Source organism: Hyperolius riggenbachi, chromosome 11 (assembly GCF_040937935.1).
Source record: "Hyperolius riggenbachi isolate aHypRig1 chromosome 11, aHypRig1.pri, whole genome shotgun sequence".
NCBI classification, from domain to species: domain Eukaryota; kingdom Metazoa; phylum Chordata; class Amphibia; order Anura; family Hyperoliidae; genus Hyperolius; species Hyperolius riggenbachi.
The window spans coordinates 117,727,461-117,739,048 of record NC_090656.1 but is presented as its reverse complement, the minus strand read 5'-3'; positions in this window follow the sequence as shown (position 1 = coordinate 117,739,048).

The window sequence follows — 11,588 nt, the reverse complement described above, 5'->3', positions numbered from 1 at the left end:
CAGGTTCCCCTTTAGGCAAATAAAAAAATGAGTTTAACTTATCTGGCGCTTCTTGCAGTCACTGGAGTTTTCCTGTGCCCATGACATTGGTCTGAGTTCCTCCGGCAAGCAGCGGTGACCCCCACAATGCTGGCCGACCACGAGCCTCCTCACCATGCTCCCGCGGCCACGAACGTTCTGCATTCCTGGCCGCTGGAGAGTGATCAACGTGAACGTGGCTCAGGCCCTTAGACCAGAGGGTGCTCTCCTTCAACCATTTTATTAGCTCTTTATTGCTGCTATGCTGGCTATGAGCACCTCTACATGTGAGATTATTGATTAGTTGTAACCATTAATGGACTGTCCCAAACACTCCCCGCTTACACCTACAGTGCGATGCGAAAGGTTGGGCAACCTTGTTAATCATCATGATTTTCCTGTATAAATTGTTGGTTGTTACTAAAAAAAATGTCAGTTAAATATATCATATAGGAGACACACACAGTGATATTTGAGAAGTGAAATGATGTTTATTGGATGTGCAGAAAGTGTGCAATAATTGTTTAAACAAAATTAGGCAGGTGCATACATTTGGGCACCACAAAAAATAAATGAAATCCATACTTAGTAGATCCTCCTTTTGCAGAAATTACAGCCTCTAAATGCTTCCTGTAGGTTCCAATGGAAGTCTGGATTCTGGTTGAAGGTATTTTGGACCGTTCCTCTCTACAAACATCTCTAGTTCATTCAGGTTTGATGGCTTCCAAGCTTGGACTGCTCTCTTTAAAGGGACTCCGAGCAGTGCAGAAACTATTGAAAGATGCATATCATTTTAAAGCTCTCTTTCTCCTCTTTCCAATGATATATAAACCGCCGCCCTACGCCTTTTAGTTTTCGCTATTTTCGCGATTGAAATTGCTGCGGCCGCGATTTCAATCGCGAAAATAAAGAAAACTGAAAGGCGTAGGGTGTAATACAAGTAACTATGGAAAGATGGATATCATTTTAAAGCTCTCTTTCTCCTCTTTCTGGCGACACCTAAATCGTCACCCTACGCCTTTCAGTTTTCTTTATTTTCGCGATTGAAATCACGGCCGCGGCAATTTCAATCACGAAAATAGCGAAAACTAAAAGGCGTAGGGCGGCGGTTTATATATCATTGGAAAGAGGAGAAAGATAGCTTTAAAATGATATGCATGTTTCCATAGTTTCTGCACTGCTCGGAGTCCCTTTAAGTCACACCACAGATTTTTTATTATATTCTGGTCTGGGGACTGAGATGGCCATTCTAGAATGTTGTACTTGTTCCTCTGCACAAATGCCTTAGTGGATTTTGAGCAGTGTTTAGGATCGTTGTCTTGTTGAAAGATCCAGCCCCGGTGCAGCTTCAGCTTTGTTACTGGTTCCTGGACATTGGTCTCCAGAATCTGCTGATACTGAATGGAATCCATGCATCCCTCAACTTTGACAAGATTCCCAGTCTCTGCACTGACCACACAGCTCCACAGATCCATGATGGAACCACCACCATATTTTACTGTAGGTAGTCAGTGTTTTTCTTGGAATGCTGTGTTGTTTTGACACAATGCATATCACCCCTTATTATGCCAAAATAACTCAATTTTAGTTTCATCAGTCTACAGCACCTTATTCCAAAATGAAACTGACTTGTCCAAATGTGCTTTAGCATACCTTATGCGGCTCTGTTTGTGCTGTGGGCGAAGAAAAGGCTTCCTCTGCATCACTCTCGCATACAGCATCTCCTTGTGTAAAGTGTGCCGAATGGTTGAACGATGCACAGTGACTCCATCTGCAGCAAGATGATGTTGTAGGTCTTTGGTGCTATTCTGTGAGTTGACTCTGTCTATTCTCATCATTCGTTTTCTTGGTCTGCTACTTTAAGCCTTAACTTGAAGTGAGTCTGTGGTCTTCCATTTTCTCAATATGTTCTTTACTGTGGAAACAGACAGCTGAAATCTCTGAGACAGCTTTCTGTATTCTTCCCCTAAACCAAGATGGTGAACAATCTTTGTCTTCAGGTCACTTGAGAGTTATTTTGAGACCTCCCAGTTGCTATTCTTCAGAGAAAATTAAAAGAGGAAGGAAACTTACAATTGACCCCCTTAAATACTCTTTCTCATAATTGGATTCACCTGTGTATGTAGGTCAGGGGTCACTGAACTTACCAAGCCAATTTGAGTTCCAATAATTAGTTCTAAAGGTTTTGGAATCAATAAAACGACAACAGTGCCCAAATGTATGCACCTGTGCTGTGGGCGCAGTGCTGTCTTTATACAAAAAAAAACAAAAAAAAAACGCTCCCATTGACTTGCATTAAAATTGCTGTAAAATTGTAGCAATCGTGATTTTTCTTTAATGCAAGTCAATGAGAGTGTTTAAAAAAAAACAAAAAAACAACACTCAGTTAGCATTTAGAAAAGCGCTCAGAAAGCACTCATTGGGCTTGATTCACTAACCGGCGCTAAGCCGGTTAGTGTGCCTTATCACTTAGTGGGCACAAACTACAGCGCTAACCTTATCTGAGGTTAGTGTGTCTTATCTGAGGTTAGTGTGTCTTATCTGCAGTTTGCAATGTAGCTTTGTCCATCTTTTAGTGTGCACAAAGCTATTTAGTGTGCACAAAGAAAGCTATTTAGTGTGCACAAAGCTACTTAAGGCACACTAACTCAGATAAGGCTCACTAACCTCAGATAAGGCACACTAACCGGCTTAGCGCCGGAAAACTATTTTTTACTCTGGCGCTAACACTTAGTGCCGGTTAGTGAATCAAACCCATTGAGTACTTTGGCTTACAGATGGGTTCTGTTTCTCTTGTACTACTTACTAATTTAGCCAAACCAATTTGAGCCATGTTTACTGTTTAATAATTGATATCTATTGGAATTTTGATATAGTGGTGTATTGGCTGAGACGCATACTTTTGCTACTATAGTTGCTACCTGTATAGGTAATATAGTTGCCCCAGTATAGGTAGTATAGTTGCACTAGTATAGGTAGTATAGTTGCCCCAGTATAGATAGTATAGTTGCCCCAAATATAGGTAGTATAGTTGCCCCTAGTATAGGTAGCTAGTACAGTTGTCCCCAGTATTGGTAGTATAGTTGCCCCAGTATAGGTAGTATAGTTGCCCCCAGTATAAGTAGTATAGTTGCCCCAGTATAGGTAGCTAGTATAGTTGTCCCCAGTATTGGTAGTATAGTTGCCCCAGTATAGATAGTATAGTTGCCCCAAATATAGGTAGTATAGTTGCCCCTAGTATAGGTAGCTAGTATAGTTGTCCCCAGTATTGGTAGTATAGTTGCCCCAGTATAGGTAGTATAGTTGCCCACAGTATAAGTAGTATAGTTGCCCCAGTATAGGTAGCTAGTATAGTTGTCCCCAGTATTGCTAGTATAATTGCCCCAGTATAGGTAGTATAGTTGCCCCCGGTATAAGTAGTATAGTTGCCCCAGTATAGGTAGCTAGTATAGTTGCCCCAGTATAGTTGCCCCAGTATAGGTAGTTAATATAGTTGCCCCCCGTGTATGTATTATAGTTGCCCCAGTATAGGTAGCATAGGTGCCCCCAGTATAGGTAGTATCCAGTATATGTAGTATAGTTGCCCCAGTATAGGTAATGTAGTCAGAGCAGGGACAAGGTCCTCCAGCACCCAAGGCTGAGACACCAAAGTGCGCCCCTCCATCCCTCCCACCCCAGCTGTCACACACTGATTGCTATTAGACTAAGGGGGCCACAGGGCCCGCAACCTCCCCAACACCTTAATATCTAGTTATCTGGATTGCAGTCACTGCCATGTATCCCCTTTTCTTATTTCTTTCTGCTTCATACACAATTAGGAATGACAACTGAATGAATTGTGCGCCCCCTCCTACACTGCGCCCTGAGGCTGGAGCCTCTCCAGCCTATGCCTCGGCCCGGCCCTGAATGTAGTTGCCCCCAATGTCTGCTCTCAAACCCTCCCCCCTTACCGCGTTAACCACTTCCGCTACAACAGCCCCCATCACCCTTTCATGCTGTTGCTCACCGCTACACAGACCTTAGATCAGAGAGACCGCTGCACCACTGTAATAGTACAGTGGCTCCGCTCGCCTATCAACGCATGTACAGAAAGTAATTTTGGCTTCCGATCACATGACATGCAGCACAGTCTGCTGTTGGTTTAGCTCTAGTTACTCTTTATGAGATGTGCAATCAAAATCTTACATGCTAATTGAGCAATCATTATTTACATTGGCACCATCTCGCTGTGCTAAGTATGCAACACTAGTTGCTGCCAATATTTTACGAAAAAGTTTGATATACTACTAATTGAGACATCATCTATCTTCCATAGATATGTCAAAATGTGTTCATTATACAGTGAATAATTTGGATCATATTGTTCAGCTAATCTCTGTGAGATGTTAATGGCTTTATGCCAACTTATGCCAAACTTGTGTTTTTTAACCTCGTTGGTACCTGTTTTCAGATATATTTCACATCCGAAAGCCTGCATGTGTAACATTTCTTGAAGTTGGTCTAAGCTGTGACAATTAAATAGATTGTTTAGAAAGACTAATAGACAGATCCAGTGCAGATTCAGGGCAAACAGAAGCAGTATAACAAAAAATGCACATCTAAAAGGAAGTTGGGGATGCCTCTTTTATTGTAATGATGTCACTGCACGGAGAAATGTAACAACTCAGGCAGCTTCTCATGTTACCGCCAGCTTAGTTCGGGAAAATACAGCATTTCTATCGCAACTGTAAAGAATTTAATGAATTAGCACACAAAAGTCTTAAATACCGAAAAGTCTTAAATACCGTATTTTCCCGACAAGATTTTTTTTCCTGCACAGCCTTTTATGAATTGACCCCATTGAGTTCTGATATGTTTAAAGGACACCTGAAGTGAGAGAGATATACAAGATTAGCTGCAGCATGCTTGTTTTGGCAGGGGCAAACCTAAGATTTTTAAGGGGGGTGGGGGGTTTTCCTGAAAGGTTTTATAATTCTATCAGGAAGTGTCTCTCAGCAGAATATTTGTTGTTACTTTGTGCTGTGCCTTTCCTGAATTTAAAGGTTTGCTACTGTACTGATCAGGCACCTGCCATCCCATCCCTGCCTACTGCTGATAACCTTGCTGTGTGCTGGTATGACAGGAGCGGTACTCAATCTGCATAGTATCGCTGTGTCCCCTTTTTTCTGGCTACCTCTTCCTCCTCCTTAACTTCCACCAGGGCTTATTTTCGGGATAGAGCTTATATTTCCAGCATGCTCAAAATTCCATCTAGGGATTATTTTCAGGGTAGGGCTTATTTTCAGGAAAAGGTATATCAACCCAAACTGGGGTGGAGGGAGGGCACAGAGGAAAGAGAGAGGGGGTCACTGGATGGTCGCGATCAGCCAAATACACATGATGTCTGTATATATGATAGGTGCAGTAGCGTACGGAGGGAGAGCTGAAAGTGACAGGAGGCCGCATCATGGACTCTAGCCGTGTAGCAGGTGAGTTAATAGCAGACCGCGGCTTCTGCTTGCGATACTATGCAGTAGTTAATGTCAGGTGAAGGTGGGTTGTGGGCAGAGAAGGCATAGGTGGGGTGGGGGTACTTCAATCATCAATGCAGAGTTTGCATTGATGATTGAGGTACCCCCACCTAACCTATGCCTTAGAATCTGCTCACCTTTACTTAACAATAACTGGGGCCCCGGCATACTAGGCTACCTATACTGTAGGCAACTACAGTATACTAGGCTACCTATACAGCGGGCAACTATACTAGGCTAACTATACCATGGGCAGCTATACTAGGAGGCTACCTGTACTGCTGGCAACTATTAGGCTACCTATACTGCGGGCAACTATACTAGGCTACCTATACTGTAGGCAACTACAGTATACTAGGCTACCTATACAGCGGGCAACTATACTAGGCTAACTATACCATGGGCAGCTATACTAGGAGGCTACCTGTACTGCTGGCAACTATTAGGCTACCTATACTGCGGGCAACTATACTAGGCTACCAATACTGCAGGCAACGATACTAAGCTACTTATACTACAGGCAACTATACAAGGAGATTACCTATACTGCAGGCAACTATACTAGGCTACCTATACTGTGGGCAACTATACTAGGCTGCCTATACTGCAGGCAACTATACTAGGCTGCCTATACTGCAGGCAACTATACTAGGCTGTCTATACTGCAGGCAACTATACTAGGCTACCTATACTGCAGGCAGCTATACTAGGCTACCTATACAGCAGGCAACTATACTAGGCTACCTATACTAGGCTACCTATACTGCAGGCAACTATACTAGGTTACCTATACTGCAGGCAACTATACTAGGCTATCTATACTCTGGGCAGCTATACTAGGCTACTGATACTGCGGGCAACTATACTAGGCTGCCGATACTGCGGGCAACTATACTAGGCTACCGATACTGCGGGCAACTATACTAGGCTACCTATACTGTAGGCAACTATACTAGGCTACCTATACTGCAAGGAACTATACTAGGCTACTGTGACGAATGAGTGCCACAACTCAGATGTCTGATCACTGGTGATCTGCGGAATCACCAATAATGCAGACGCTATACCCAATTATGTGCGATCCGCAGAATCACCAATAATGCCAGTATAGCAAGACTGAGAGCAGAATGTGTAGTGATAGGTGTAACCGTAACTATAATGCTTTCATGAGACTTCACCAGAGGGGCTGGTGAGGTCTAAACAGTACAGTGAGGGTGTAATAACGTGCAGCCTCCAGCAAGCTGGAGGAACAATACTAAAGAGGCTGAATCTCCCGAGGAGCGGGTGATTCAGACTATACTGCAGCCTACGAGACACAGTAATACTAAAACGACAGGTACCTATTGAGCAGGTGATTAGGGCAAAACTATAGCCTAGCAGAGCTGCTAACCAGCGGAGCTGGCGTATTTAACACCTCACCAGTGGCGAGCGCCCACTGGCGAGTAGAATGGTGAGACAGGCAAGGTTCAGCAACAGGTATGCAGATAGGCGAAAGTACAGGATCAGAGGGCAGGATCAGAGTCAGAGATAATAGCTAAGAGTCATATACAGGAGATCAAAACAGCAGTAATATCCTAGTCTGGGTGTGAAATCCGTGGCATCAACACCCGGGAACTAGTCTACAATATAACAAAACTATGACACAACAATCCTGAGCTTGAGGGTGAGGTCCTTGGTCTCAACCCCCTGGGACTGATCTAAAGCATAACACAACTATGACACAGAAATCCTAGGCTTGGGGGTGAGGTCCTTGGTCTCAACCCCCTGGGACAGATCTAAAGTATAACACAACTATGACACAGAAATCCTAGGATTGGGGGTGAGGTCCTTGGTCTCAACCCCCTGGGACTGATCTAAAGCATAACACAACTATGACACAGAAATCCTAGGCTTGGGGGTGAGGTCCTTGGTCTCAACCCCCTGGGACAGATCTAAAGTATAACACAACTATGACACAGAATTCCTAGGCTTGGGGGTGGGTGAGGTCCTTGGTCTCAACCCCCTGGGACTGATCTAAAGTATAACACAACTATGACACAGAAAACCTAGGTTTGGGGGTGAGGTCCTTGGTCTCAACCCCCTGGGACTGATCTAAAGTATAACACAACTATGACACAGAAATCCTAGGCTTGGTCTGAGCGCTGCCACACAAGCGTTCACGACTACAGACCGCGCCAGACTGAAGCCCGAAGGCTTAAGAAGCCGAGGAGACCTCACTGGCATGCCCCCAGCAGCCAGCCAATCCGAGGCGTCGTGAGTCTCCTCTGCCGTCAGCTGACCAGCAGGTCAGCTGACGATCCTTCTCCCTGCATAAAGGTCCTGTCTACGGGCGCACCCTACAAGAAACAGTCAGTTCCGTCCCCGGCATCCTAGATGCCGGAGAGACGGGCAGAGAGCTAGAGGCAGCCGCGGTGGCGATGCAGTCCGCCGCGGCTGCACTCATTACAGCTACCTATACTGCAGGCAACTATACTAGGCTACCTATACTAGGCTACCTAAACTGCACGCAACTATACTAGGCTACCTATACTCTGGGCAACTATACTAGGCTACCTATACTGCGGGCAACTATACTAGGCTACCGATACTGCAGGCAACTATACTAGGCCACCTATACTTCGGGCAACTATACTAGGCTACCGATACTGCGGGCAACTACACTAGGCTACCTATACTGTGGGCAACTATACTAGACTACTTATACTGCAGTCAACTATACTAGGCTGCCTGTACTAGGCTACCTATACTGCAGGCAACTATACTGCAGGGAACTATACTAGGCTACCTATACTGCAGGGAACTATACTAGGCTACCTATACTGCAGGCAACTATACTAGGCTACCTATACTCTAGGCAACTATACTAGGCTACCTATACTGCAGGCAACTATACTAAGCTATCTATACTCTGAGCAGCTATACTAGGCTACCGATACTCTGGGCAACTATACTAGGCTACCGATACTGCAGGCAACTTCACTAGGCTACCTATACTGTGGGCAACTATACTAGGCTACCTATACTACAGTCATTAATACTAGGCTGCCTGTACTAGGTTACCTATACTGCAGGCAACTATACTAGGCTACCTAAACTGCAGGGAACTATACTAGGCTACCTATACTCTTGGCAACTATACTAGGCTACTGATACTGCGGGCAACTATACTAGGCTACCTATACTGCAGGCAACTATACTAGGCTACCTATACTCTGGGCAACTATACTAGGCTACCGATACTGCGGGCAACTAACTATACTGGGCTACCTATATTGTGGGCAACTATACTAGGTTGGGGGCCAATGAGGGACACCCACAGTGGGGCACGTATGTATCATAAAGGGATGTAAGACACGCAAATGAATTAGACAATGGACATGTAAGATATTCTAAGCAATGATCAAAGGTGGACTCTAATTTGGATGGTTACTGCTGAAAAAAAAAATGTAGAGTTCAGAGTAAATAGGACAAATTTAGACATTAAAATTGGAAAAATAAAGTGAAGTCCAGTGTTCTTAGTATTGTGCAATATTTTAGGAATTAGGGAACTTTATTAAGGAGCAATATGGTTTTATTTATTTTATAGCCATAATAACTGTGGAAGTTGTAATTAGTTCACTGACCAGTAGATGGCGAGGTCTTAAGGATTAACCATCTTATTTATACGAGTGAGGTAAATACGATGCCGAACTTTAGCCGTTTCAATGCTGGGATATAGTACCCATGCCCAGTGGGAGACTATGCGGATAAATGTATAAATTGGTGGGGTCATTACGGATTTTAGTATGCATGTGAGGCAATGGATGGCGTAGTGGGCATGCGCAGTTACAGGCGCACGGGAATAAAAGACGTCGGGCGCTCCTGTGACGTCAGCCTCTGATGAGTCCTAGGGGATGAAACGCGTAAGGCGGAGCGGGGAGCGTCTGATGTTACAGGAAGCAGGAAGCAGGATAAGCAGTGTCCGGGTACACTAAAGCTTGCAGTGAGATCACATCGATGGGAAGCGGGACGCCGTGACTGAGGGTGCATCACGGGGACAGCAACCTGATTTACTTGACATGCCTACAACCTACTGAGGATTACGTGAGTGCTCAATTTAGCGCAGGAGACTTAATTTTAAAAGGATTTTATGCTATGTGTTCTGTTCATTGTTTTATTGAGGAAACTGGATTAAAATATTCGTTTGAAAATTGAAAACGTCTGATCGTAGTGGAGTGTCTTACGCGCTAGACCCACCTGGTGTGTGAGGTGGTGTATATCTGGTACAAGGATTTAAGAAGAGGAGCGCTGTCATACAATAATATTTATACTAGGTTGCCGATACTGTAGGCAACTATACTAGGCTATAATAGCAAATATATCGGCGCCAAGGGACAATGGAACCGCCACTGAGAAGAAGTCTCCTGTGTCGTAGTCTGAGCCCTTAACCATTGCACTATTTTACCACTGCAGAGTGGAAATTAATCTCTTTTTGTGTGTCCTATATGCCTCTTCTGCTGATATGCAGGAGTGCCTGTATGTCCCAATAGACACTTCCTTATTGTGTGTAGAGAGGAAGTGTATGTTCCAATATTCCCTCCCTTTTTTTTCCCCCCTTGCTCTGCTCCCTGTGCCGACTAGAGTAATCAAGCTGCCTATTGATCTTCAAAAGTCTAGGTATTTTTGGTTTGTAATCTTGTTTTTACTACTGATATCATTCTGTTTTTTTACACCATTCTTTGCTATTAATATGCTATTTGCATATTGTTCTGTTTTTCACTTTATTTACACATTTGGGTGACTCTTTCCTACTTTGAATAGTGATGCCCTTCTGAGGGAGTTTTCTTTCACCCCACCCTCTTTTCCCAGACCAAAAGCTATAAATTTGGTGCCTGTTCGCCTTTTCTCTCCTGATGACGCAAGACTGCGAAACCAGTCGGGAAGGTAACAGGCGGCACCATTGTCTATTGATCTACGATTGACCATTACATGCGCGCTAATCTTCCGGGGTTCCTTGTGTATGGGCCCCATATGTGAGTTATTGTTTTTATATCTACTGCCTTTTAAAGAAATGTTATCTAAATAAACGGGTTACGCTTAGATATTGCCGTTTTTGTTTTCCTATATAAATTCCTGAAACTTTACCTCCATACGGATGTCCACTGGATCTTCACGACGTCTGATGTTCCCCGGACGTTGTCTGTGACCTGAGCCATTTTACAACCTTATAATGTGGGTTGTTGGGAGCTGGTAAGCCTTTTCTAGTTTTGATGTTTGGCGGATACCTACCTCTGAGAATTTGATATATTGTGGTTAAGAATTTATCATTCCCTACATACAATGACTTTCTAAAGTATACTAGGCTACCTATAATGCGAGTAACTATATTAGCCTGCCTAAACTGTGGGCACCTATTCCTGGCTAACCTATACTGGGTCAACTATTCCAGGCTACTTATACCTGGCATTTTATAGAAAAATACAAGTAAAAAAAATAAAAATAAAAACACCATTTCTCTTATCCATCCCCTATAGTTTTAAAATAAACAATGCTACTACAGATAAAACCCACACATTTTATTTGCCCATTTGTCCCAGCTATCACATTTACATTATGTTCCTACTACAATGTATGGTGACAATATAGTATTTGGAAACATATTTTTGGTAGTTCGAGGGGGGAGGGGAAGGGCATTATACACTATCCTGGAAGTTACCAGGAAGTGTTTAGTCTTTTTTACTATGCTTCCCATGTTCACTTTTATGAATCAACATGCCTCGTGATTCGAGGCATGTTTATTCTTTCACAGGCACTTTAATTGGCTCAGGTTACACATGTTCACCAATTGTCGCCTTGTAAATCCCACCATGGATGTGCAACACTGGACTAGTATATGCGTCCAGATAGACTAGCGTGGCTGGTCTATCTGGACTATACTCGTCCAGATAGGATAAAGTGTTTAAAGATGCTTTTGCAAGGGCTTTGCTATACTTTAGCATAGACATTGCTGGCAGTGGGAAGCAATTTTGTCGGGGATGAGAGGATATTAGCATGAGATCATTTCCCAGAATTTTGTTGTGG